This window comes from Leptopilina boulardi, unplaced genomic scaffold (genome assembly GCF_019393585.1).
Source record: "Leptopilina boulardi isolate dan_hultmark-lab unplaced genomic scaffold, ZJU_Lbou_2.1 LbouV2_258, whole genome shotgun sequence".
NCBI lineage: Eukaryota > Metazoa > Arthropoda > Insecta > Hymenoptera > Figitidae > Leptopilina > Leptopilina boulardi.
In genome coordinates this window covers 305183-332099 of record NW_026137816.1, presented here as the reverse complement: position 1 = coordinate 332099, position 26917 = coordinate 305183, and the positions used below count along the sequence as shown (strand labels likewise).

At 30.2% G+C, this 26917-nt stretch overlaps 1 protein-coding gene across 4 annotated transcripts in view; it reads left to right on the top strand.

Annotated features, from left to right (window-relative positions):
• LOC127280923 (homeotic protein antennapedia-like) overlaps positions 1 to 26917 on the top strand; it is a 364206-nt gene that overhangs the window by 128283 nt on the left and 209006 nt on the right. For 2 of the 4 annotated variants that reach the window (XR_007842894.1, XR_007842897.1), the window contains one exon: positions 20235 to 21915. The exons of the other annotated variants lie outside the window; for them this stretch is intronic. The gene's annotated coding sequence lies outside the window, so the exon portion shown is untranslated. Of the gene's footprint in view, positions 1 to 20234; positions 21916 to 26917 lie in introns of those variants that run through there. 4 annotated transcript variants of the gene reach the window in all.

Here is a 26917-nt window from a genome sequence, read left to right as displayed (position 1 = left end):
TTTTCTTATTTAGCAATGGTTCCTAAAATTTTGTTTTCCTTAGCAATTACTTTTTTTCTTAGAAACAGTTGCTATGGATTTTGTTCTTACACTGTAAAACGAAAGTTATTAATTTAATACCAACTTTAGATACTAAATTCGTATCCCTATAAATTGTTATTTGATTCTATTTTGATACCTAAAATTGGAACTATATTTTAGTCAATTCTTTTTGCATTATAAGGTTGCTAAGGATTTTTTTTCGATTGCTAGGGGTTTTTTTTTCCTTAGTATAACGGTTTTTCTTTCCTTATAGCAACGATTGCTATACGAATTTTTGATTGACTCCTAGAAATTTTTGACTGAGAAAAAAACTTTTTTTTTTTTTCGAACAAGTAAAAAATAAAAATCACACGTTTTTAAAATAATTACCCAGTATGTCTCTGTAATTATAAAAAATAAATTTCGATAGTGAATGAAATCTCATTATATAAGGAAATTGAGTCGCCGAGTATAATTACAAAGCAAAAAAAAAAATGATCTGTAATAAGATGATGAAAAAAAAAAAATGAGAGTAACGGGGTTGTTATTGCAGAATCTACTATATTGTATATAAAAAAAAAAAGTCCGGTGAAATTAAATTTTGTCCCGTACGTGCTTTATTTGAAAACTAAATGGCGGTTGGAACAGCCTTTTACAATCGTGTCGGACAGGTATAATCGAGAATCGAGAGGGAGAGAGAGGCCTTTCCAAAGTTAGCGGCTTTATTCAGCCACCGGCATCGTTGCAACTGAATGTTTATAACGAGTCAACAAATCGAGTTGTATTCTCGCACTCGTAATGATCACCATATTCTCATTTTAAACGGTGACTGGGGCATTATTATTATCATCATTATTATTTGTCGATTTGCGGAAGAAATGTATATATATATGCCTCGAGGGCACGCGTTGATGACGATTAAGTTAAAGTAAAAATAACTTATGCAATTGTGAGAAGTGCCATTTTCAGTTTTTGATGAGAGTATATAGAGTGAAAACGAGTTTCTGATTTAATTTTATCACCGCGCGCATATTGCTCTCAATGGGTGAACCAATTTGTTGGTCTTTAACATTCCACAATGTTATTTATAAGATATAAACTTTCATGGAAAATTTTTTTTTATAATTTTTACCGCCAATTTATCGATAATGATTTTTCATTTCCCGATCATTTTTTTTTTTTTTCAATAGTTTTTATTGCATTTAATGCAATTTGCAAAACATTTAATAATTTTTCAAGAATCTTTGCTATTTTTTTCTTACTTTTATTTGATTCTAATATAATTTATTGTCAAGTAAATATTTATTTGTAAAAATATTTGTATCAAATAAATATTGTCAAAGAAATATTTACTTGTATCAAATAAATATTTACTTGTATCAACTAAATTTTTTTTTCTATATTGTATTTAATAATAATTAGCAAATAGAAACGATTGCAAGTAAGGTATAATTCGAGGGGAAAATAATAAAAAAAAAATGTATATATATCGCGATCAGAGAACCTGAGAGTGTCCGGAAGAAAAAGGTAGTAGTAATAGATTTGTGTAGTCTCGACGTATCAATTAACGTCTCTGCACAATGTGGGGCTAAATCAGTCGACACGACGATAAAAGTCCTCGCTGAGATTTGCGAGTAAAGTATTTCATGGACTCAAGTCCTCGATTTATGGAGTGGTACTGCCATCTAGCGGCATTAACAACGTTCTGTTTAGTTATGGCTGCTCACCCCACTTTTCAGTTGTTGTGGGCGTGGTCCGAAAGGCGGGGTACATACAAAACAGAGGCAGGTTGTTTTTTTTTCTCTCTCCTAACAATTCTTTACACCTTTTTGTTTAATTTTCCCTTTCTTTCCTTTTTTTTATTTTTTATTTTTCCACTCGAAGAAACTAAAAAAATTTTCCTCTATACTTTTTGAGAAAAATCAAATATATCACTCTCAGCGCGGTATTATTTTCAAAGTGTTTGGGATTTATGTCGCAAGATGGCAGTAGCTCCAATGAGTAATATGCTGCCGGTATCGAGTGAAACTGCCTTGCCGACTGTCGCGCTTAATTCTTAACTATTCCCTCTACCCAGTAAGCACTCAATATCGAGTAGTTCAATGATTCTCCGTAATGCGCTTTACGATTTGTTTTTATCGACTTTCAGACTCATTCAAACTGGCGAATGGGAAGGGATAAATAGGGAGGAGTAAAGAAATAGATATAAGAAGAAAAAAAAAACCCGACTCTCTTCTTCTCACGATAAGTTATTTTTATAATCGAATAAAAAAAAAAAAAATTGAATTTTATTGAGGCTATAAAAAAAATGTGTTTGGCTATTTTATAAATATATATATATATATTCAGTCGCGGCCTCTCGTCAAACGTATAGGTCGGGGATCTTTATCGGCTGTAAAGGAAGACATTTACGATCCATAAAGACGTTCGTAACCAAGAGTTAGTTCCATCCCTCTCCCACACCCACTACAACCATTACCCCTTCCTGTTTCAAGGGCGGCCACTGGCACGCGTCCGCCCGCTTCGAGATTTACAGGTTACGCTCCCGGTAACACCTCGTAAACTTGGCTTAACGACTTTAACCGGGCCTAACTGCTTCCTTCCTGCAATCAAACCATGACCTCACTCAACTACCTAAGCAGTCTTTTAAAAAAAAAAAATAACATTCCGAAATGGCACTCTGCGGGTGGTGACAGGGGGGAGCTTCGACTTTGTTAACTTTACGAGATTTTGATTTCAATGACCCCGAATCCGACGGGATTCCGATGGAGTTCCAACGGAATTCTGACAGAATTCCGACGGAATTAGGACTCTCAAAATTTTGAAAAAAAATTAAATGGAATTCCCTCGGAACTCCGTCGGAATCACATTGGAAATTATTTGGAACTCCGATGGAATTCCGACGGAATTCTGATAGAACCTCCAGGGGGCACACTTTCCGGGGAATCTTTCCAAAGTGGGGTCCGACTGAAATTTACTTTTAATACTATAATGGAAAATTTAAAAAATCTTTTGTCTGACTAAAATTGATTATACTACTGTTAATAATGAAATTTACAAGAATTACAGTATTGTCTGACTAAAACTGACTTTTTCCACTGAAAATAAAAATTCTTTTGCATTTCGTCTGACTAAGTAGATTTACTTTAACTAACTGATAGAAAATTTGCAAATCTTTTGTCTGACTAAAAATGGATTTTACTATACTATTAATACAATAATTTACAAGAATTAGAATTTCGTCTGACTGAAATTGACTTTTACCACTAAAAAAAATTTTTTCGACTTAATGAGAATACATTCTTTAATTATAGATAAATTAGAAATAAAATTTCTACAATAGATGTCTGACTAAGATTTATTTTTACTACTGATAAAAAATTTTGGAAATATTTTGGCGAACTGCAAAATGGATTTTACTACTATTAATACAAATTTTTAGAAGAATTACAGTTTTGTCTGACTGAAACTGAGTTATACTACTGAAAATAAAATTTTTTTTTTTATTATTAACTGTTTCGTCTGACTGAAATTTATTATTACTACTGATAAAATTTTTTTTAAATCTTTTGTCTGACTAAAATGGATTTTACTACTATTAATACAAATATTTGCAGGAATTCGAATTTTGTCTGACTGAAAATGACTTTTACCACTTAACAAATTTTTTGACTGAATAAAAACTGATCTTTTTTTAACTCCTAACAATATACTTGTCTGTTCAAAACAGTCTTTTACTACTGAAAATAATAGATTAAAAGAAATCGAAAAATTCTTGTCTGATGGCAAATTACTTTTACTACTTATAGTAAAAATATATTAAAAAATTACTGTCTGACTGAAACTGACCTTTACCACTAAAAATAAAATTGTTTTGAATTGTTAAATGTTTCGTCTGATTGAAATTTACTTTTACTACTGAACAAAAATTTGAAAATCTTTTGCCTGATAAAAATTGATTTTACTACTATCAATACAAATATTTATAAGAATTAGAATTTTGTCTGACTAAAAATGACTTTTACTACTTATATATTAAGTATAATATAACCTTTCTCTTTGGCTAAAACTGACATTTACCACTAAAAATAAAGAATGTTTTTTTCGTCTGACTAAAATAGATTTCACTACTATTAAATACAAAAATTTATAAGAATTAGAATTATGTCTGACTAAAATTTACGTTTATTACTGAAAAATTAAGAAAAAATTTGTTTCGTCTGACTGAAATTTACTGTTACTACTGAAAGGAAATTAGAAAATCTTTGTCTGACTGAAATTTACTTTTACTACTGATAGAAAATTTAAAAATATTTTGTCTGACTCAAAATTTACTTTTACTACTCATAGAAAATTAAAAAAAAAGGAATTTTACATTTTTATGTCTGATTGAAACTCTGACTTTTATCACTAAATATAAAAAAAATGTCTTTTGTCTGACTGAAATTTTGTTTTTACTACTGATCGAAAATTTGCAAAATTTTTTGTCTGACTAAAATGCATTTTACTACTATTAATACAAAAATTTATAAAAATTTAGAATTATGTCTGACTAAAACTGTCTTTTATCACTTAAAAAAATTTCCCAAAGTGCCTATAAAATTGATTCTTCCTAGACAAATTGTAAATATTTTTCAAAAATTCTATAAAAAATTATGTCTGACTAAAAGTGCCTTTAACTACTTATTTTTAAATTTTTTTTTCCAAAAATATTACAATTTTCTAACCTTGTCTGATTAGAATTGTCTTTTTCTACTAATTTCAAATTTCCTTGTTTTGTAAACTGCAAAAATATAAGAAATTTTCTAATTTTGTCTAACTAAAACCGTTTTTTTTTACTACTTTTCCTCAAAATTTTATCAACTACCAAGTTTCATCCGACTAAAAACGGCTTTATCTACTTATATTTAATTTCAAAAAAATTGATATTTCATCGTTATCTAAAAAGTACGATTTATAAAGTTTTTCTGAAAATTTCTGCTATTAAAAGCAAAAAAAATCGTCAAAAAATAAAAAAAAATTTGTTAATAATTCATTTATCTGATTCTATTTAGTAAATAAAAACAAAAAAAAAAAAATAATGCAATTTGATATCCTCGTGGACGCATATTTTCCGGACTCACATACGTGACTGTTGCTTCATGAAATACGCTAACTACTTTATGATTTGTTTCGATTACACTTCATTACCGTTTCACGCCTTTCATTATACGTAACGACTGACAGTAAATCTCGGAGCTGATTTTATCACGACATTTATGAGCGTCATTATTAGGTGGTACAGCTTTTAAACCGCCGTAAAGTCTACGCCTTTGCGAGTAGAGTAGAGAGTTGCCTCTTGTTAGGGAGAGGAATGAGGGGTGGGGGGGGATGAGGTACACCATGTGAGACGTTGAGACTGTTGGAGGGGAGAGAGAGAGAGAGCTATAATTTCAAAAAGAAGGACACACTCTACGCTCCTCTATAGGTATACAATTTATGGGTAGAGAGGCTAAGAACTTGAGGGATTGTCCGATAGATTGCGCCCATATGGATACTTACATCACTTTGTCTTATAGCTTATATACTTAATTTACGATTTGATCATCATTTAATTAATTTCATTTTAGAAGACGTTGAAACAAGAGGAATCTCTTTTTTTTTATTTTTCGTTTGTAATTTTTATTAGAGAAAAAAAAATACATTTTAGAATATATATGTACTAGTACCAAGAATTTATTCTAATTTTAAGAATATAATATACTGAATTTAAGTATATGAAATATTTTAAAATTCCCAAGTACCTAGATAGAATTTACATGTAGAAAAATTTCAAAACATAACCTATTTTTTTTTTTTCTTCTAAAGTCCCTATCTTTAGAGTGCGTCACATATTTATATTACCAAAAAAAAAATTTATTTGATTCAATTAAATAAGTATTTCAGGCAATAAAAATGTTTAAAACAGTAGCGATATACGTTTCACTGAAATTAGGAAAAATTTTCGTTATTCCAGAGAAACTTATTCTAGGCGAAGATTTTTTTTCTTGCCTGTTGTTTCAAATACAGGTTGAAAAATTTATTTAATTCAAAGAAAATGTTTTTGTTAACTTTAAGTAAATATTTAGTTGATAATAGCAAAAAGTAATTTATTTAAATCAAATAAATATTTGTATCCCTTTCACCTAAAATAGATATATATTTACAAATTTTAAGGTTAGGTTATTCTGAAAGATTTGTTTCATTTAAAAATTGTTTTTTGCTTTATTTTTTTTCTCGATCCAAAGCCTTTGGATTTAGGAAAGTTAAAAATTTTGCAAAAATCAGGTTTTTGCGTCGGTGGGGGGTGAGGGGGGGGGGGATTAGCATTTGAAAGTGGCTATAGTATCCCCGTCTAGCGGCGCCATTGGTCCACATTTACACAACAATGAGGGGCCACGGTCTAAAAAACTCTCCCAGAATCCCTGGGCTTCGTCCTCGTGAACAGAGAAAAAGAGAGAGAGAGAGAGAGAGAGAAAAGAGGATGGAAGTTTCGGTTTTGTGATGGGAATGGGTTGTTTTAAAAGTGGGGGTGGTAGAAAAAGCGAGAAAAAGAGGGGAGAGAGAGAGGAAGAAAAGAAAGAAAAGCTTTGCGAGAACGTAGTTACATCGTCTTCTTTTCTTTTCATTTTCTGTACGGGCCAAAATGCTATAGAAGCTCTATACACAAAAACCTAAGGTCATGATTTTTTTTCTCCTTTTTTGTTCTCTTTTTTTAGGGGGGTGGGTAGGGGGAGGGGGAACTCAACTAGCCAGTGCCTAGCATACGTTCGACCGTCGGGTAAGATATTTCTACACACGCCTCGAGCCATTCCTCTGCCACGGCACCATGGCGATTGCGGCGTTGCCAAATTATCTTACGTGACCACTTAATATCTCTCTTTTATTCAATAATTCACATTACACACACATACACTCTTTTTTTTTATTTTATAGGAAAAAAATTTGCTTTTGAATTATAATTTTCTTTACTGTTCTCTCGATGTTTTGATTCGAAATTGGTTTGAAAATTTTTTTCGGTAATGGAAATTCATTTCTATATTCTTTTTGGGGAAATAAATTCTTTTAGTAAATTATAAACAAATATTGTTAGGAAAAATGTTGCGTGTTTAAGTAATATCGGTACAAAACTGGAGTCGATTATGTAAATCCGTTTCCATTTCCACTTTTAGTTCTTCTTTTTCTAATTTCTACTTCCATTTCCATTTCCACTTTTAGTTCTTCTTTTTCTAATTTTTACTTCCATTTCCACTTCCATTTCCACTTTTAGTTCTTCTTTTTCTAATTTCTACTTCCATTTCCACTTCCATTTCCACTTTTAGTTCTTCTTTTTCTAATTTCTACTTCCACTTCCATTTCCATTTCCACTTTTAGTTCTTCTTTTTCTAATTTCTACTTCCATTTCCATTTCCATTTCCACTTTTAGTTCTTCTTTTTCTAATTTCTACTTCCACTTCCATTTCCACTTTTAGTTCTTCGTTTTCTAATTTCTACTTCCATTTCCACTTCCACTTTTAGTTCTTCTTTTTCTAATTTCTACTTCCATTTCCATTTACACTTCCACTTATAATTTTCTCTGCTACTTCAATTTCCACGCTTCCATTTTTTCTAATTTCTATTCCCTCTTCCATTCTCACTTCCACTTTTTATAATCTACTTTTCCATTTCTATTTCCACTTTTTCCCATATCCATTCGCACTTCTACTTCCGCTTTTTCTAATTTCTACTCTCATTTCCACTTCTTCTGATTTCAACTCCCACTTCCATTTCCACTTCTACTTTTTATACATTCCATATCCACTTCTACTTCCAGTTATTCCAATTTCTACTCTCATTTTCATTTCCACTTTTTTCTAATTGAAAAAAGTTAAAGTAGGAGTGAAATAGGAGTGAAAATTAATAAAAAGTGGAAGCGAAAATGAAAGTGGAAATTGGAAAAGATGGAAACGGAAGTGGAAATGGAAATTGGAAAAGCTAGAAACGGAAGTGGAAATGGAAATTGGAAAAGCTAGAAACGGAAATGGAAATGGAAATTGGAAAAGCAAGAAGTGATAATAGAAATGGATATTAGAAAAAGTAGAAGAGCAAATTAGAAAGAAATGGAAATTAAAGTGGAAATGTAAATTCGAAGAAGTGAAAGTGGAAACGGAAATTGGAAAAAGTGAAAGTGAAAATGAATTATTTTTGAATATGATAAAATGAAAAGAAAATGAAATATATTTGATTTTGGTGCATAATATAATATAATTAATAGTATTTTGCATCAATCTAGAGATATAAAGCAATGTGTATAACTTGTGTTTTATTGAAGTACATAATTCAGGCTCTAACTTGGCGTAGGACGTGTCGGGATGATCGTTTTGTGGGAGGTAAAAGGAGATATTCCTCATTTGTGTGAGCATTCGGTGCTCAACGCGTGGGTAATTACGCCTCGATAGAGTAATCCGTCTGTCTGCACGCGGCAAAGAAGTATATACATATATAAAGTAAGCGCGATTCAAACCACATTATCCATTAAAACATTTCCAGGTTCATTTATTTATGACGACCACCCAGAAGTTCTATATTGGCAAATGTGACACGAGTAAAACATTTCCCGTCTCAATAAATAGTTCAAATTTATTACATTCAAGTACTTCAAAAATTATTATTTATTATTATTATTATTATTATTATTATTATTATTATTATTATTATTATTATTATTATTATTATTATTATTAACTATTATTATATATTATAATTATTTCAAATTAACACTTCTTTTTACTTGTTTAATTCTTTTTCTATAATAATAATATCAAAATTAACACTTAATAGAAGTTCAAATAATTTTTCGCTAAAATTGATATTTTGGGTTATTTTATTAAAAAAACGGTCTTTATAACCAAAAAAAAAAAAAAGAAAAAATGTGGCAAATGATGAAAAATGTATTTTAATTTAATCTCCTTTAAGGATTTCTGGTGAATAAAGTCGACAGCTTTCTCTCTCACTTTTTGCTTTTATTGCATTCGTGCAAGTCGACCTTGGTTCCTCTCAACGATAAATCCCCAAGACAAATAACACTCGCTTCGATGATCCAGAGACCTGCCACCTTCATCGCTTATTGCAACTGAAAAAAAAAAATTTTTTTTTTTTTTTCTTTTTCTCAAAAAGAGACTTTTAACAAAAAATATAATTTTTCCGTGTCAGAATTGGAAAAATTCTAATTCAAATTTTTTGTATATGAAAATTTTAAGTAGCTTGTTGAAAAAAAAAAAAATTACACTTTCACGCATCGCGAACATTTTTATACTATTTACGCTAGGAATAAATGTTTATGTAAAATGCATTGCAAACTTAATGAGCCACCCAAGTTGACGGATGCACGTGCTCTCATATATATATATATATATATATATATATATATATATATATATAGCGTTATACGTTTTCTAAATTTTCCATTTTATCTTGATTTACTTTCTGCGACAGCGGAACTTTAAGTGAGTAATTACAAAAAATTTTTTCTCCTTTTTTTTTCTCTCATCCCCCTCGGAAACTATTTGAAAGTATAATTTATGTCATTGTCTTGAATTTATTCAGTTTTGGTATTATATTTTCATATTTTCTTTTTTTTCCCCGCACAATGTATATATACATATATATAGTATTTTTCAAGGAAGCAAAGTATAGTAAATCTTTCATATATTATACCCTTTTTGGAAACGAGGCAAAAATAAACCTTTTTTTAAACTGGAAATTATGATTCCATTATTATTATTCGTATTAGTACTAGTATTAGTATTAGGGGTTATTAGTATTAGTATTAAGGGTAATTAGTATTAGGGATTAGTAGTACTATTATTAGTATTAGGCGTTATTAGTATTAGGGATTATTAGTATTAGGCGTTATTAGTAGGGTTAATAGTATTAGGGATTAGTAGTACTATTATTATTATCAGGGGTTATTAGTATTAGTATTAAGGGTTATTAGTATTAGGGATTATTAGTATTAGGAATTATTAGTATTAGGCGTTATTAGTATTAGGGATTATTAGTATTAGGGATTATTAGTAGTATGGGTTATTAGTATTAGGAATTATTAGTATTAGGCGTTATTAGTATTAGAAATTATTAGTATTAGGGATTATTAGTATTAGTATTAGGGAAAATTAGTATTAGGGGTTATTAGTATTAGTATTAAGGGTAATTAGTATTAGGGGTTAGTAGTACTATTATTAGTACATATTAGGCGTTATTAGTATTAGGGATTATTAGTATTAGGCGTTATTAGTATTAGGGATTATTAGTATTAGGCGTTATTAGTATTAGGGATTATTAGTATTAGGCGTTATTAGTATTAAGGGTTATTATTATTAGGGATTAGTTTAGTACTATTATTATTAGGCGTTATTAGTATTAGGGGTTATTAGTATTAGGAGTTATTAGTATTAGGCCTTATTAGTATTAGGGGTTATTAGTATTAGTATTAAGGGTTATTAGTATTAGGGATTATTAGTATTTGTATTAGGGAAAATTATTATTAGGCTTTATTAGTTATAAGGGTTATTAGTATTAGAGATTATTAGTATTAGTATTAAAATTAGAATCCAAGGCTAAATTAATTTACAATTAATTATTATTTACATTATATATAAATAATTGGATTAATTTTTCTTCGCGTTTGAGGATAAATCTCGTTCGAGGAAGTGATCGAAGGTTCACCAGATGAGAAATGGTGCAATCGGCGATCGCCTCGACGAAATTTAATTCTTCCCCTGAGGCATAAACAGGAATAAATACACACATTGAAGAAAGAAGAGAGAGAGAGAAAGAGAGAGATTGAGAGAAGAAGGTAGAAGAAGGATCCGATGAAGAAATTGGGTTCTTGGGCGAAGACAGGACGGAAGAGAAATAAAGATGTTGGGTACCATCAAAGTGGAGCGCACCTATATATAGTTTATACGCAAGTTGCGCTCGCTCGGTCACGGGTAATGGTTTTACGAGCGTCAAGGGTGATATAAAGAAAATGAAAAACACCAGTGCTGCCAACATGCACGGCCTCGTCGTATAACTAACTACGTTGTTTCTCCCCCTCTCCCCCACCCTCTCTCATCCTTCTTTCACTTCTTCTTAAGTTATATGAAACCTCTTCTCTTTTACTCTCTCTCTCTCTCTCTCCCTCGTGACAACCACCCCATGCCACTGACTTTACCCCCCCCCACCTCTTCCCTCCACCTTCTTTTTCATGACTCCCATCTCAAGCGACTCCCCGCGGAGTGTATCACAATTAGCTCGCGCGCCACCCTCTTTCCACCACCTACACGCGAGACTCCTCTCTCTCTCTCACACACACACTCTTATTTTATTTTGCATACCGACGACCACCTCGTTGTGAAAACTTTAGAGAGCTTATTTCAATATTATGGTGAATAAGTATTATGGGGAGTGCCGCGCATTTGGATACTTGGGTTTCGAGCGTCGAAGAACGTCGAAGATTGCCGGAAGAGGTGTGGGAAACTTTCAGTCGTGCATTTCCACATATATATATATGTATTCGTAACTTTTTATGAAAGAGAGATAGTCAGAGAGGGTGTTTGTATGACTGCGACATAGATTGTATTGTAAAATATTCAAATCAGACCAACGTTCAATGTTCTTTTTTTGTTTATTAGAAAATAAAAATTATTTGATTAACCTATTGTTTAAAGAAAATTTTTGCATTTTTATTATTTTTATTAGTTGGCATAACTATTTTATTAGTTGTTTTAACTAATTAGTTTGTTGGAATATCCTATTTAGTTACCTCACCTAACGTAATGGTTAGGCTGACTGAGTAAATTGTAACAGTAACTAAATTAGCAAAAATACTCTTACTAAGGAAATAGTAATCGCAATTAATAGTTTCTCTCAGTATATTAATAATATAATAATAATAGTTGGATAATAATAATAATAATAATAATAATAATACTTTTTTGAATTAATATCTAAGCAATAAGGAGGCAATTTTTTATTATAATTTTTTTTTTTTGTAAATAGAAAAAAAAATGGCAAAAATATCTGTAGAAGATTTTTTGAAGACGCACACACACAAACCTCAAGGATACTGAGCACGATGCGTACAGATAAGTCTGTAACTGACTCGGTCTAGCGCGTTCCGCCGACGCGGTGTCTTTTTTGTGTTGCGCGCCCCTTATTGCTTTCTTCTCTCTCTCTCTCTCTCTCTCTCTCTCTCTCTCTCTCTCTCTCTCTCTCTCTCTCTCTCTCTCTCTCTCTCTCTCTCTCTCTCTCTCTCTCTCTTTCTCTCTCTTGTCTGGTGATTCATCATCCCTGTCTTCTTTCTCTCTTTGTCCCTCTTTCCTGTCCCTCTGTTCACCAAGTCCCGTACACTTGGTACACGTTCTCTGTTCCCCTGAAATGGTCGTATCCTCCGCCAGAGGCCAATAACATAGAGAAAAGAAGAAGTTTCCTATATATATATATATACTCCCACACCACATCGATAATACCAACATGAGTTTCTTACTCCATAGGGCGCATATTCTTTTTTAGAAAAAAAAAAATTCTACCCAATTTTGTCTTTGCTTTTTATATGCAATTCGTAATTTTTGTATTTAATTATATGCCATATGCTTAAGAATCGTTAAATTAATGTTTTTTTTATGCCTCAGTCGCATAAAATGAAAAATTTAATTAGAATTACAGATAGGGTGTTTTAGATATTTGTTAGATTAACCAGAATTCTGGTTATTTAAACCAGAATTCTGAGTATTTCAACTAGAATTCTGATTATTTCAACTAAAATTATAGGTTAATTTAACGAAAATTTTGGTTAGGGTATATTAGTTAGGGTTAACAATATACGATTCCGGATATTTCAATTAGAATTCTGATTATTTCAAGCGGAATTCTAGTTAACTACACCAGAATTAAAGTTAATGTAACCAGAACTGTTATGTTATTTCAATGACAATTCCAGGTAGGGTACATTTAAAATTATGAATCTGGCGAAATTAAGCAGAATTCTGATTATTTCAGAATAAACTCTAGTTAATTTAACTAGAATTCTGTTTATTACAATTAGAATTCCAGTTAGGTTATATTTAACACTATTATTCTGGTTAAATTAACCAGAATTCTGATTATTTCAACTAGAATTCTGGTTATACCAAATAAAATTATAGTTAATTTAACCAGAACTCTGGTTTGGTTAAGGTATAATTAACAATATAATCCTGGTTATTTTAATTAGAATTCTGGTTATTTTAATTAGAATTCTGGTTATTTTAATTAGAATTCTGGTTATTTTAATTAGAATTCTGGTTCTTTTAACCATAGAATTTTAGTTAATGTAACCAGAACTCTGATTATCTCAACTACAATTCCAGGTAGGGTATATTTAACACTATGATTCTAGTTATATTAAACAGAATATTCTGATTATTTCAACCAGAATTTTAGTTATTTCCACTAAAATTTTATACAATTTAACCAGAATTCTGGTTATGGTATAGTAAACATTATGATTTTGGTTGTTTCAATTAGAATTCTGTCAATTTCAACCAGAATTCCAGTTAATTTAACCAGAATTCCAGTTAATTTAACCAGAATTCACATTATTCCAACTTGAATTCTGATTAGGGTTATTTAACATTATGATTTTGGTTAGATTAACCAGAATTCTAGTTAATTTAACCTGTAGTCTGTTTATTTCAACTATAATTCTGGTTACGGTGCATTTAACCAATATATGATTATATTTAAATTAACCAAAATTCAGGTTGTTTAGAAAAGAATTTATATCAATTTAAATTCTAGTAAATTAAACCAGAATTCTGGGTATTTGTACTAAAATCCTGGTTAAGGTGTATTTAAATTTATAAATTTGTTATGATTAACCAGAATTCTAGTAAATTTAACCGCAGAATTCTGGTTATTCCAATTTGAATTCAGGTTAAGATAAATTTAGCAGTATAATTCTAGTTACATCAACCAGAATTATGGTTATATTAACCACAATTCTAGTTATATTAACCAGAATTCTAATTATATTATCCAGAATTTTAGTTGTTTCAGCAATAATTTATATCAACCAGAATTCTAGATACTCCAACTATAATTTTCGATAGGATACATTTAAATTCGTGACTTTGATTGGATTAACCAGAATTCTAGTAAATTTAATCAGCACTCCGCTTACTCTAACTATAAAATTCCTTTTATAATATATTTAATAATTCGATTATGGTCAGTTTAACCAGAATTATTTTTGTTGTCACAATAATTTATATTAACCAGAATGGTAGTTATAATTTACCCAGAATTGTTGTTTATTTATTCATAGTATTCCGATTCGTTTACCCAGAATTTTGGTTCATTTACCCAGAATTCTGGTTCATTTACCCAGAATTCTGGTTATTATTAAAATTTTGCCGGAATATTTTTACATCCTTTCACTGAAAAAAAATTCTGGTTAGCTATATTTAACATTACTTTCTTGTTATGTTAACCAGAATTCTAGTTGAATTAACTAGAATTCTCGTTAAAATAACCAGAATTCTGGTTAACCTAACCAGAATCAAAATGTTAAATATACCCTAACCAGAATTCTGGTTATTCTAACTATAATTCTGGTTATTCTAACTAAAATTCTGGTTATTCTAACTAGAATTCTGGTTATTCTAACTAGAATATTTTTTCAGTGTTCATATGGAGTGATGGAAAAATTATTTTATCTCTATTTTTATATCAGCTGAGAAGCAATATTATCTGACGTTGGTTTTTACGTATATCAAACACATGTGGCAAAGAAAAGCCACACGGGTCATTCTTATAACTGACCACAAACACGATTCAGATCCTTATATACAAAGCGCCAGCGGAGATATATTCTTACACACCCACTATTTCTATACACACACATATATATATATATAGGTATTTTATATAGAAGTATATATAAGGGGATCCGTATACGACAGCGTTGCTGTGAAATATCTATGGCAATACATCATCGGGCAATATCACCGCATGAAGAGATACAGTAATATTTTCCTCGGACACTAACGTTGGCCAAGAACGTCGTGTAAGCGCTGCGGGGATACCGCGATCCACGCCAAGCCCTTCTTCTTTTACTCCGGATGTAACTCGTCGTTGCTTCCTCCAGCGACGCTTCGCCAAGCCAATTCGTTGCTCTGGATAAGTCCCTCTATATACTCTCTCTCTCTCTCTCTCTCTCGAAATCCTACGAGACGGATGAAATTTCAAGAGAGGATGAAAGAGAAGGCCGATTTGGGATTCGTGCCAACAGGCTACTCTAGATTTTATTTCAAGAGAATTTTTTTTTTTTTTTTTTCTTTCGTTAAGCCATATATCCTTTTTTCTTCATTGTAGATTCAAGTACAACAGACATTTCGCTGACTTTAGCAAAAAAAAAAACAGTAGTCCGCAAAAATTTTGTTCATTATTATATTTGTCGAATTACAATTAGAAAACATACTGAAATTTTATGACACATACAGCAACGCCATCTATGCACGAGATTTCTTTTTTCTAAATTGAATTTTAACCATATCTTTTCTTTTTTTTGGTCGAAAAAATATTTTGTTTGAATAAAATTTACATTCTTTTGGAGATAAAAAAAATAAAAATGAGTAAATGACTCATTTTATCTCCATGTCTCCATCGACCTCGGTAATTTTCTCAAAATAAAAGAAACTTTTAGACAGGTAACATGTTTTATGTTTTTTCTCACGATCGACTATGTGTGGGATTCTTGGAGATTTTGTGATCCCCGAGGAGAGTATATATGGAAATTCCCCGAGGGGCCTAAAAAAAAACCTGATGTTTGGTTCAAAAAGGTGAGATTCCGGAAATTTGGTCATGGCTGGTATAGGGCAAACGTAAATGGAAGGAGGAGTAGGGGGGGAATGGTGGGTGGGGTATTGGATAGATTTTCAGGGGGCGGGGGGCGTTCCAAAAGGCACCCTGCATGGGGTAGGTTTTGCAGCTCACGCGACACACTAGAGCCATCTATATATCTCGTGTGAGATTTATGAGCTCGGATTTTGCAGTGGTTTGTGCTCGAAGCAACTGCATATATATATATAGTATTGGTGTCGATGCTGTGCCCCCCCCCGTCGAGACAGTGTGCTGTGTTTGCCCCACAGGGGTTACGCGCAATTCGCGCTCATGCTTTGCTCTTCAAATAAAAAACAAAAACAAAAACAAAAAACAAAAAAAAGAAAGTTTCTCGATCTCAATCCGATTCTCCTGATCGTAGTTTGTCTCTACCAGATTTTATCTCCTTTTTTGAAATTCATCAGTTTTATTCATTGCAATATTACGATCTTTTCGGGGGGAAAAATTCTTTTTTTTTCAATCTTACAACAATTTTTTGTGATAAAAATTTTTGAAGGAAAAAATATCAGTGTGGAATCGTTGGGAGTTTATTTGAATGGCTCCCTCGATAGAAGCGGCCATTCGCACTCTAGACGGAAAAACCTGCAGGGGTTGCAGAGAGAGAGAGAGAGAGAGATTGCTAGTAGCTATATAAGGGGGTACGGAAATGGTACGAGCTCTACTGGTATCTACCTATGCTTCGTACTCTAACCCATCTACCCCATCCCTTGATGCGGCCGGTTTACGAGCAACCTGTGGTAACGAGAGCGATAGATAATAACCGCTTCGTTCTGAACCCCAACCTCCCCTTATTCTCGACAACCGTTCACACGTACGTCAACTTTTGCTACTTTTTTCCATAAAAAAAAAAATCGAGAATTCATTTTAAATCTACTCCTCACACAAAAAAAGTACTTTATTTATTCTTCATTCACATTTTTCATATGACTCGCCAAAAACCATTTTTAAAATTAGATATTATTTTCTCTATTTTATGAAAATAAGCGCCGCTAGTGGTCATCTCCAGTACTAGTTTTCACTTTTCATATATTAATTTCAAATATTTTTTTGTTCCATTATTTAAAATTTTCTAAATCTGTAAATATTTGTGTGCGTTTACCATGAAAATAATCCTATTTTTTTTAAGGATATAAGAAAAGCGAAACTGTACAAACAGATTTGCCTAATTAAAGCGACGCATGCTCGAAACAGTTAAAGATTTGCGCCATCTTTTGAAACGCTCGAGTACTATAAATTTTCTTTTTCTCCATACCCTTAAGACACTATATGAGAGGACACGACGGAGAGTGAGAATTATTGATGTGAAACGCGTTTGTTTACTCAGGCTTTGCTTTAGTTTGCTTTTCAGCCTAAAGAGAGACGCTGCGCTGTTTTACATCTCTCATATTGCTCTTTATCCCTCTCTTTACTCTTATATACCTCTCTTTACTTTAATCTTTATGCCGCCTTTCGCGGGACGCGCGCGACCTACAAAATTCGCGTATCTATATATATACACATACACACGAAAGCAAGTACGTTTCTCCTTTGCACATTTATCAGGATTTTCAAAAAGGAGCTAGACTTTTTAAGCCGCAATAAATTCTCTTTCTGGACGAGGGCAGGGCCGATGCCTTCTCTTCGAGAAAAGCGACGGTGAAGCTCACTCGAGGATCCAAATAAAAAAAAAAAGGGGGGGGGGTTGAGAGGGAGAGGCGAAAAAAGGATTTTTAGATTTAAAAAGGATTTCCCATTCGATGAATGAGAAAAAGAATTTATCGGATACTTTAACTTGAAATTAATTTTTAAAACATTTTTTTTTTCTGGAAAATGGTACGAAAACATCAATAACATATATACACAAATTTAGATGTGAATTGAAATGGGAATTTTCTGTGAAAAAAGCTTGAGAAGCAAAAAGAAGTTGGCTTTGAGTCGAATTGACTTTGCCAAATGCTGGTTCAGCTTCTTTTCTAATAGGATAAATGCACATGGTGCCTTGTCCAGAACATGCACGTTGGGCCATGTTTTCATTGTGTTCGTATATATAGAATCAGAAATACGTATACCGATAGTTTTGCGCACAAGAAAAAAAAAATAGAAAAATTCTTTCCATCATTTTTCTCCATCTGATTTTTTTTAGATTTTGATTACGATTTAGTTTTCTAACCTAATATTTCCCCACCTGCGGCATCTGAAACAAAAAAAAATAAATTATAAATCGAAATGTAATTCTAAACATTTTTTTCCCACCTGCAGCATCTGAAACAAAAACAAAAAAATATTAGAAATATAGAAAAATAGTGAAAATACAAAAGTTTCCGTAATCGGAAAGGCAGAAAAAAAAATTCCCTTTTTTTATTCACAAAACTTGAGATCACACATTTGGTTTCATTTTTCGTTGTTTCCTTTTGTCTTGAATCTGTCATGTGGTGTGTATATGTATATATATATGAGATGGCAAACGGACCGAGACCAAATATCCGCTCGAGAAGTAGAATTGCCATTATTCATCCTTAGAAAGAAATGCTAAGAAGTTGTTTGTCCTGCATCCTCTCTTTGCGTCGTCGAAAAGATTTCGAACTCTTGGCAAACTCGGCTCATTTTTACAGTCGCTGCTAGAAGGAGACTATCTCAACAGCCTTGTATACTTTTTATTTACGTTTATCTACATACATATATATATATACCTATATATGTGTGTAAATATATATTTGTGTATATAGATTTTCTCTAGATTTTTTGTTCAACTTTATTCACTGCAATGCAATGAAGATTCACGTATGTTATATTCCAAGTTGTATATATTTTATGGCTACCATTTCTCCACTCTCATATCCTCAGATTTTAACGTTCTTTTCTTGAATCGCAATAACGACTTTCTTGTATACTTTATTATCAATTGCGAAATCCTTGAACACTAGATTTTTATTGACAAATTAGATATTTGAAATCTAATTCATTTTGTCTCATCACACTGTCACTTTAAAGCCAAACATAACCTACGAAGAATTCACTTCTGATTGGCCTACATAACCTATACAAAGAATTCACTTCTGATTGGCCGAATTAGTGCGCGCGCAAATTTCAAAAAACATTTTAAATATTTCCCGAGGCGAATAAATATATTTACATTAATGGCGTTTTAATACAGTATACTAGCGATGTATTCCTCGCTCGCTCGGCTAAAATTGTACTTATTGTTGTTTACTTATTGTAGTTTATGTATATTATATTTATAATTTATGTTTTAAATTAATATCTTATTAATATTGTATAAAATTTATCATAAAATTGAAAAAAGATGTTACATAAAAATAGTTTGTAAGATTTTCTAAAAGCATATATGCAAAGTATTTTGATTTATTTGAAAATAATTGAAAATAGATTTTTTAAGGACGGTGTCGAGGTCACGGGGTCGGTGTCGTTTTTCGAAATTTGTTAACTTAATATAATAAAAGATGTTTTGTTTTAAATTAAGAAATGTTAAAATTATTAAGTTAAAAACATTTGATTTTAATGACACTTAAAATTAGACACAATATTATAGGTTACTAACTAAAAATTGAAAAAACAACAATAAATAATAAAAAATTGAAAAAAACAAAAAATTCTTAAAAAATTGCAAAATAATCCTTTTTCGGGTTAAAATTGAAAAAAGATGGTACATAAAAATAGTTTGTAAGATTTTCTAAAAGCATATATGCAAAGTATTTTGATTTATTTGAAAATAATTGAAAATTTAGATTTTTCAAGGACGGTGTCGAGGTCACGGGGTAGGTGTCGTTTTTCGAAATTTGTTAACTTAATATAATAAAAGATGTTTTGTTTTAAATTAAGAAATGTTAAAATTATTAAGTTAAAAACATTTGATTTTAATGACACTTAAAATTAGACACAATATTATAGGTTACTAACTAAAAATTGAAAAAACAACAATAAATAATAAAAAATAATAATAAAAAATTGAAAAAATCAAAAAATTCTTAAAAAATTGCAAAATAATCCTTTTTCGGGTTAAAATTGAAAAAAGATGTTACATAAAAATAGTTTGTAAGATTTTCTAAAAGCATATATGCAAAGTATTTTGATTTATTTGAAAATAATTGAAAATATAGATTTTTCAAGGACGGTGTCGAGGTCACGGGGTCGGTGTCGTTTTTCGAAATTTGTTAACTTAATATAATAGAAGATTATTACTTGGATTAAATTTTTTTTTTTAAGTTATTTTAAGTATATAGAAATTTTATTTTTTGAAAAAAATGTGTACACAATTAAACGAATGAATTTTGTTTTTTTTTTTGTTTCAGGTGAGTGGCTGGCTAACAACAAATACCGTCTCTGTAATGCCAAATAGGTATCGATGTATATGTATCTGTCGATAGTCAGTTTATCGGTTGTGGCGAACGGATGCTGCACCCGGTGAGTGACGAACCCCGGACTCCCGTAGCTCACTTGACCAATACCCCTAAATCAATCAGCCACGTCCAACTTCCGTATACACTTAATTAGTGTTCCATCGTAGGTCCTTGTACCTATATCGTAGCCTGTTTTAGATCTAGAAGTAGAATCTTCAGAGGTTGTAAAACTCATGAGCGAACGAAGAAAATTAAATGCGACTGAAAACAAAACACAAAAAAAAAAAAAAATATCGAGAGAGGGGTGAAAAAAATGCATAAAAAAAACCGAAAATACGTAATTTAAAAAATATATATATATATTAGTTCGTATAGTAGATTTAGATTTTTGTTTTGTCGCGTTCATGAAGAAGACGAGAGAGTGCACGATTGGGTGGATGAAGAAATTATATTTGATTTATGGAGCGATTGTGATCGGTGATCCAGATATCGGTGTACAAAAATTAAGATTCTTTTTTTTTTTATTATTATTTTATGTTATTTTTTTTTTTTTGGTGGTTCGCTCCCAATGCAATAAAAGTGCAAAAAAAAAAAGCTCGGTGCGTCTCTTCGAGCGGCGACACGATGACTGCTGTTGATGTTATATTTTTGTTATTTTTATTGTCTTCGCATCGATTCGAGAATTCGTTTACACCGTTTCACCTTCTTTTTTTTTTTATTCGACATTCTTCATTATATTACTTTCTTTTATTCCTCTTTTAATCTTTTATTTCCTTTTCGCTCTTTTGGTGTTACTTTTTTTAAACTAAAAATTATACTTTCGAGTAAATAATATTTTTTGGTAAACGGTGAAAATGCGATTCTAGTGATCGTTAAAAATATATATATATATTCATGTTCGAAAGTTTTGTTATTATTGTATAGAAATATGTCGTATTCGCTCAGTACCTGCCAAGGGAAGGGGGGGTGAAGTACGCGCTGTTCGATCACAATTTTCTTTGAAAAAAAAAGCATTTAAAAAGATTCTTTTTTTCGTCATCAAAGACGATAACAAATTTTTTTTTTCCTACATATGTACGTACACCTACCTAGTACCTATTGGCGCCTTTACACGCCCAGGAAAAAATTTATTTATCTTGTGACAAAATCTTAACTTTAAAAAAAAAAATGTGTTGTAAATTAAAAATTCACATTTTTTTTTGTGTAATGTAATTATTTATTTTAGAAAATTTTTTTTATTCCCGGTGAATTTTTTTTTTTTTTTATAATAATAAGATTAGTGAATATTTTTTTGGGTGAGATTTACAGAAGAAGAAAAAAAAAGCGTGGCGCAATTATAACTAGTTATCGATTGTATACGAATAGGCACTAAGTAAAAAAAAAAAAAATGAAAAAACCTGGTAGCTTATAAAAAAAAAAAAAAACGCAGTATTTTAAGATGAATATAATGTTAATAATTATTTATTTTGTGGATCTCCGAAATACGAATCTCTCTTATCGCTCCACTGTACTATATACGTAATTAGATTGGGAGTTTCACTTAGAAGTGAACTCAACGCATTATTATAGTGGTAGCTGTGTTTTTCTGTGTGAACGTTTTACGTGCAAAATTCTTTTTTTGTAATATATTAGAGTATTAATTATTTACCGGTATGATCCTGATGTATGTATCCAATGCGACCAGGGCCGCACCTGCTTCCTATGCATTAAAAAAATAAATAAATAAATAAAGCGGATAAAGAGAAATTCCTAGGGGTGGTTGCCGTTCTGAACGCCAAATTGTAATTTTACGCTGATTATACAATTGCTAAAAAAAAACAAAAATAAATGCGATCCGAATCTAAAAAAAAAAAAAATCTTGAATTTTTTGCCGTGCGCCCCTGGCCGCGGCATTTAACCTTTCCAAAAATTCCTTTAATCCCTCTCTTTTTTTTGTGTATCATTATATGACAAAAGAATAATTTTGCAACTAGAAACTATTTTTTTTTCTATATTATTCAATTATTTAAAAATAAGGAAAATTATATGTCTATTAAAATAATTTAGTTAAAATTTTTTTAAAGAAATTTTTTTTTTTTTTTTTTTTTTTTTGGTAGGAAAAATGTAATGTGAAATGTAAAGTAACATAGAAAGAACATTAGCTCGTAAAGTTTTCAAGATTTTCATCCAAAAGTTGGGTATAACATTAGTTTTGAAACACACCTTTTCTCTCTTGAGGAATGGTTGTGTCGAGGAAGTTCTTGATCCTTTCCTACAAGGCTGTATACAGTGAATTTTCAACGATACTTCTCGTAATAATAATAATAATAATAATAATAAATAAAAATAATGATAATAATAATAACAATAATAATAATAATGTAGTTTTCGAATGAGGAAGGCCAGCTCGAGCAATCTTGGAATAATTTCTAAAGCAGCAGCATTCCAGTGGAGAACAAAAGTTAATTTTGATGATTAATAATGAAAAATAATTTTCTACTTTTTCTGCAATAATTTCTGTTTATCATTATTTGCTATTTAAAAATTTTTTTTATAGTAGGTAATTAATTATTAATTATTAATTATTATTATTATTATTAATTAACTATAATAATTTCCGTATTCATTCATTCATTCCGTCTGTCCACACGTGAAGTTAGTCGTATTTTGTTCTCTTTGTTTTTCTAAAATTTTGACAATTCTTGATTTCGTAATATTTGATGGTTAACACGACGGATATTTTTATTCATCGTCATTAATTATATATACTAAGTGACAGTTTAAAGTAAAAAAAAAATATTGTTCATTGTGTGCAGCACCAGTATATTTCCTACTTGGTATTTATAGAAAAAAAAAGTTTCAATTATAATATAATTTTTATTATTATTTATAAATTTATTATATTATATATATACATTTTTTTAAATATAATGATTATTACAGATAATTAGAACATTTTAACTTATAATTATTATTTATCTTTCATTATTTTTTCATTATTCATTATTATTTATTATATATTATTATTCACAAATTTATTATTATTAATTATTAAATTGTTATATTTTTTTTTATCTATAAACAATATTAAAAATAGTTTGCTTTTTTAAAAAATTTTCAATTTGATTTTAATTTTTAATTTATAAGTTTAAAGTTTAAAACATTACAAATTTTTTTTAAGGTTTTATTTTTTCAAAATTTTTAAATATTTTTTAATTGCTTAATACTTTTTAAAATATATAATTAATAATTTTCAGTTAATTTAAATTTCTTTTTGATTACATAATTTTTTAATATTTATTAATTATCAGTTAATTAAATTTTTTGAAAAAAAAAACATAAATTAAAAATTTTCATTTGCAACGAAATATTTATAGAAAATACAAAAAAATATTTAGCATAACTAATTTTTTGTAATTTGAAAGATTATAAAAAATTCATCGAACATTGACTTTATCAAAAATATTTATTTCTAAAATTTTAATATTTATATTTTAAAATTTTTACTTAAATTTATTTATTTATATAACATCAAACTCATTTTTTTCTGTGTATAAATAAATGATAACGTGAAAATTAGAAATATACCTATTATTAATTTAATACTCCACTTATGCAGAATTATTATTATTATTATTAATATTATTATTATTTTAAAATAACCAGTGCATTCAAAGTTGGACGCGCGCGTGTAATTTTGCTAGTTTAGAAATATTTTTCATAAGTTTTTTTAAATTTGCGCTGAAATTTTACTGACAATATTTTGCTTAATGGCATGTGATTATTGCAATTTTAACAAAAAAGTATTATTCGATATAATAATAATAATTTATTTAAAAATTTTTTGAAATTAGAAATATAATTTTTGAAATAATTCAACTCATATGATTGTCTGGATTGCAAAAAAAAGCGATAATTTTAAAAAATTTCATTGCAATTTCACCAACAGTAGATCAGATCCCTCGTAGTTATCAATTTCAAAAGAAATAGCATCACACACTATACGTCTAAAACGTGCAATGAACGCTTTACGACACTTAAAATCTTTAAGCAGTGTTGGAGCGAATTTTTTTTTTTTTTTTTTTATTTTCAACGTCGCCCCTATTCCTTCCGATTGTAATAATGGTTTTACCTTGATCCTAGGTCGAGCTTTTCTCGAAATGTTCATAAATTTCACAATAGCCGCAGAGATATTAATATGTTATTGCGAAAAGACGACGACTCTCTCATGAAAGTCGACAAGAACTGGAAAAATATGTCTCCATTTTATAAGAGAGAGAGAGAGAGAGAGAGAGAGAGAGTATTTTGCCCAGGGATTTTAGAAGCGACTTTTGGGTTTGCACACACGTTCCCTGTCGTCGTGACCTGCTATATATATATATACAGTATATATATGGAGGGTGAGAAAGGCGCGAGTGGAATTCAGCAGACGCCATTTGTATTAATGAAGCTCTCCCAACAATGGTTGCACGCTAGATGAATTATGTACTTAGGATGAAAACCAAACGATACATGGATCTGCGCACGAGGCATCCATTGATCTCTCACAAATCCAATGACAATCTCATCTCATTTTATCGTGTCTTAAATGTTATTTACTTTTTTTCGGGCAAATTTACACCGATCCTATATATATGGTTTCCGCCAGTAAGTTATATTGCAATTCGAAATAGATGTTTATAAGGAGCGTATAAATCAACTTGGGATTTTTAGTCTTAGTTTGTCTCCAAGAATCATGGGAATTCTTCAGTATAGGATTATTAAAGCAATTTATTTTCGTTTTTAGGAAATTTTTAGGATACGGTAAATATAGGGGGAATATTCGATGAGAAAACCATATAGTCATCTAGTGACGGACATTTTTGTACTCCCAAGTAATTTTTTATTTTCTCTCTTTTGAAAAAAAAGAAATATACGATTTGATTTTCATTAAAAATACCTTTTTTTATCGATGCACTGTAAAAAAAAAACTGTCCTTTTGTATAGTGCGTGATCTGAAACAAAAAAAAAATTAAATTATAATGATAATTTTCCTTCCCAATTATATATTAGAATGTGAAAATTTTGATCCACGGAAGGTATTTTAAATAAATTTTATTTATTTTAAATATTTTTATATTTTAAATATTTTAAATAATTCAGAGCATTCCAATAGTTAAGAAAAATTTAAAAACAATTGTAAAATTAGGCAAAGATAAAACCGAAAAATGGTCAGAAACTAATGTAGTATATAAAAAATGTAAAAAATGCCCATCCTGTTACATAGGTGAAACGAAACGTACATTACAAACACGCATTGATGAACATAAAAAGATTGATAATTCTAAAAAAAACTGTAGTGAATGAACATCAATCTGAGCCAGGTTATGAATTTGATTGGTCTAATACTGTTATTCTCGATCGAGAACCAGATTTCAAAAAACGCTGTTTTTCTGAAATGTTACATATAAAAAATAACAAAAATAGAAAAAATGATATTTAATACATAAACAAAATTTACTTTCCTATAATTGAAAGATTAGATTCATGACTTGTCTTCACTTTTATTTGTCGCATTGTTTATATTTGAGTTCATTCACCCTGTCATCGTCACTATATTCGCATCAAACTTATAATATTTATTGTTAGTTTCGAAAATTCGCTTGCCATGATAAGACACAAAATTTCATATTCATTTGACTAATTACAAAAATGTAATTTTAATTTTATACTTGGTAATTGATTTATTTAATTTATTGTGAATACTGTGTTTTTGTGTATCTTAGTTGTTTTTTATTTTAATTGGTGTATAAATTTCTTTATCAGCCTGAAGAGGATGACAAAACCATGTCATCGAAACGTTGCTTAGCAATAATAAATTAAAAAATGACATAAAACTTGTGTTATTTAAAATACCTTCCGTGGATCAAAATTTTCACATTCTAAAAAAAAAAATTAGTTTTATTATTTTTTACCTTGTAAGTTTGAGTTATATATCACCGCATGTAGAAAAAGAAAGAAAAGATTTAGGGTTAGGTTTGCGTATATATACATAAGAAGAGCCACCTATTATCCGGAAGACGTAGCGAGCATCCATCTCGTCTTGGCGCGCGGATAAAACGACCGTTTTACTTTGGATTACAGGGGGCGCAATTTACAGCAGACACAAGAGCACCTGTTCATTCTTGAAGAGATAGAATGGCGGAGACTTAAGAGAAAGAAGGGGGGGGGGTGGCGGTTATCAAGGGTGTGGGAATAGCGTGCCTCACAGACATTGCGGTAATTGAATCCCAGTAAGTCCCCTCTGTATATATATATATATATATAGGTATATCCCTTTAAATATATGTACAAGACTTGCTTTGCACGCACGAATAACCCAACATCGAGTTATTTTACTTTGGAGCTCATTCAATTCCTTTTTCTGTAATAACTATTAAAAAAAAAGGGGGTGGGGGTTGAAGTTCTATTTCGAAGAACAAATGGAATTTATTTATGTATAGAAATACAGAATTTATTTATTACCTTCTATTTTGATTTGTGGTGAAATAAATACTTTTTCAATAGAGAATTAGGGGAATTAGTTCTAAGCTCTGTTGGTAATATATAGATGGCGTTAGAATTTAACCGCGAATTTTGAATTTGGAACATTGTAAAATAGTTTTTTAAAATTTTAA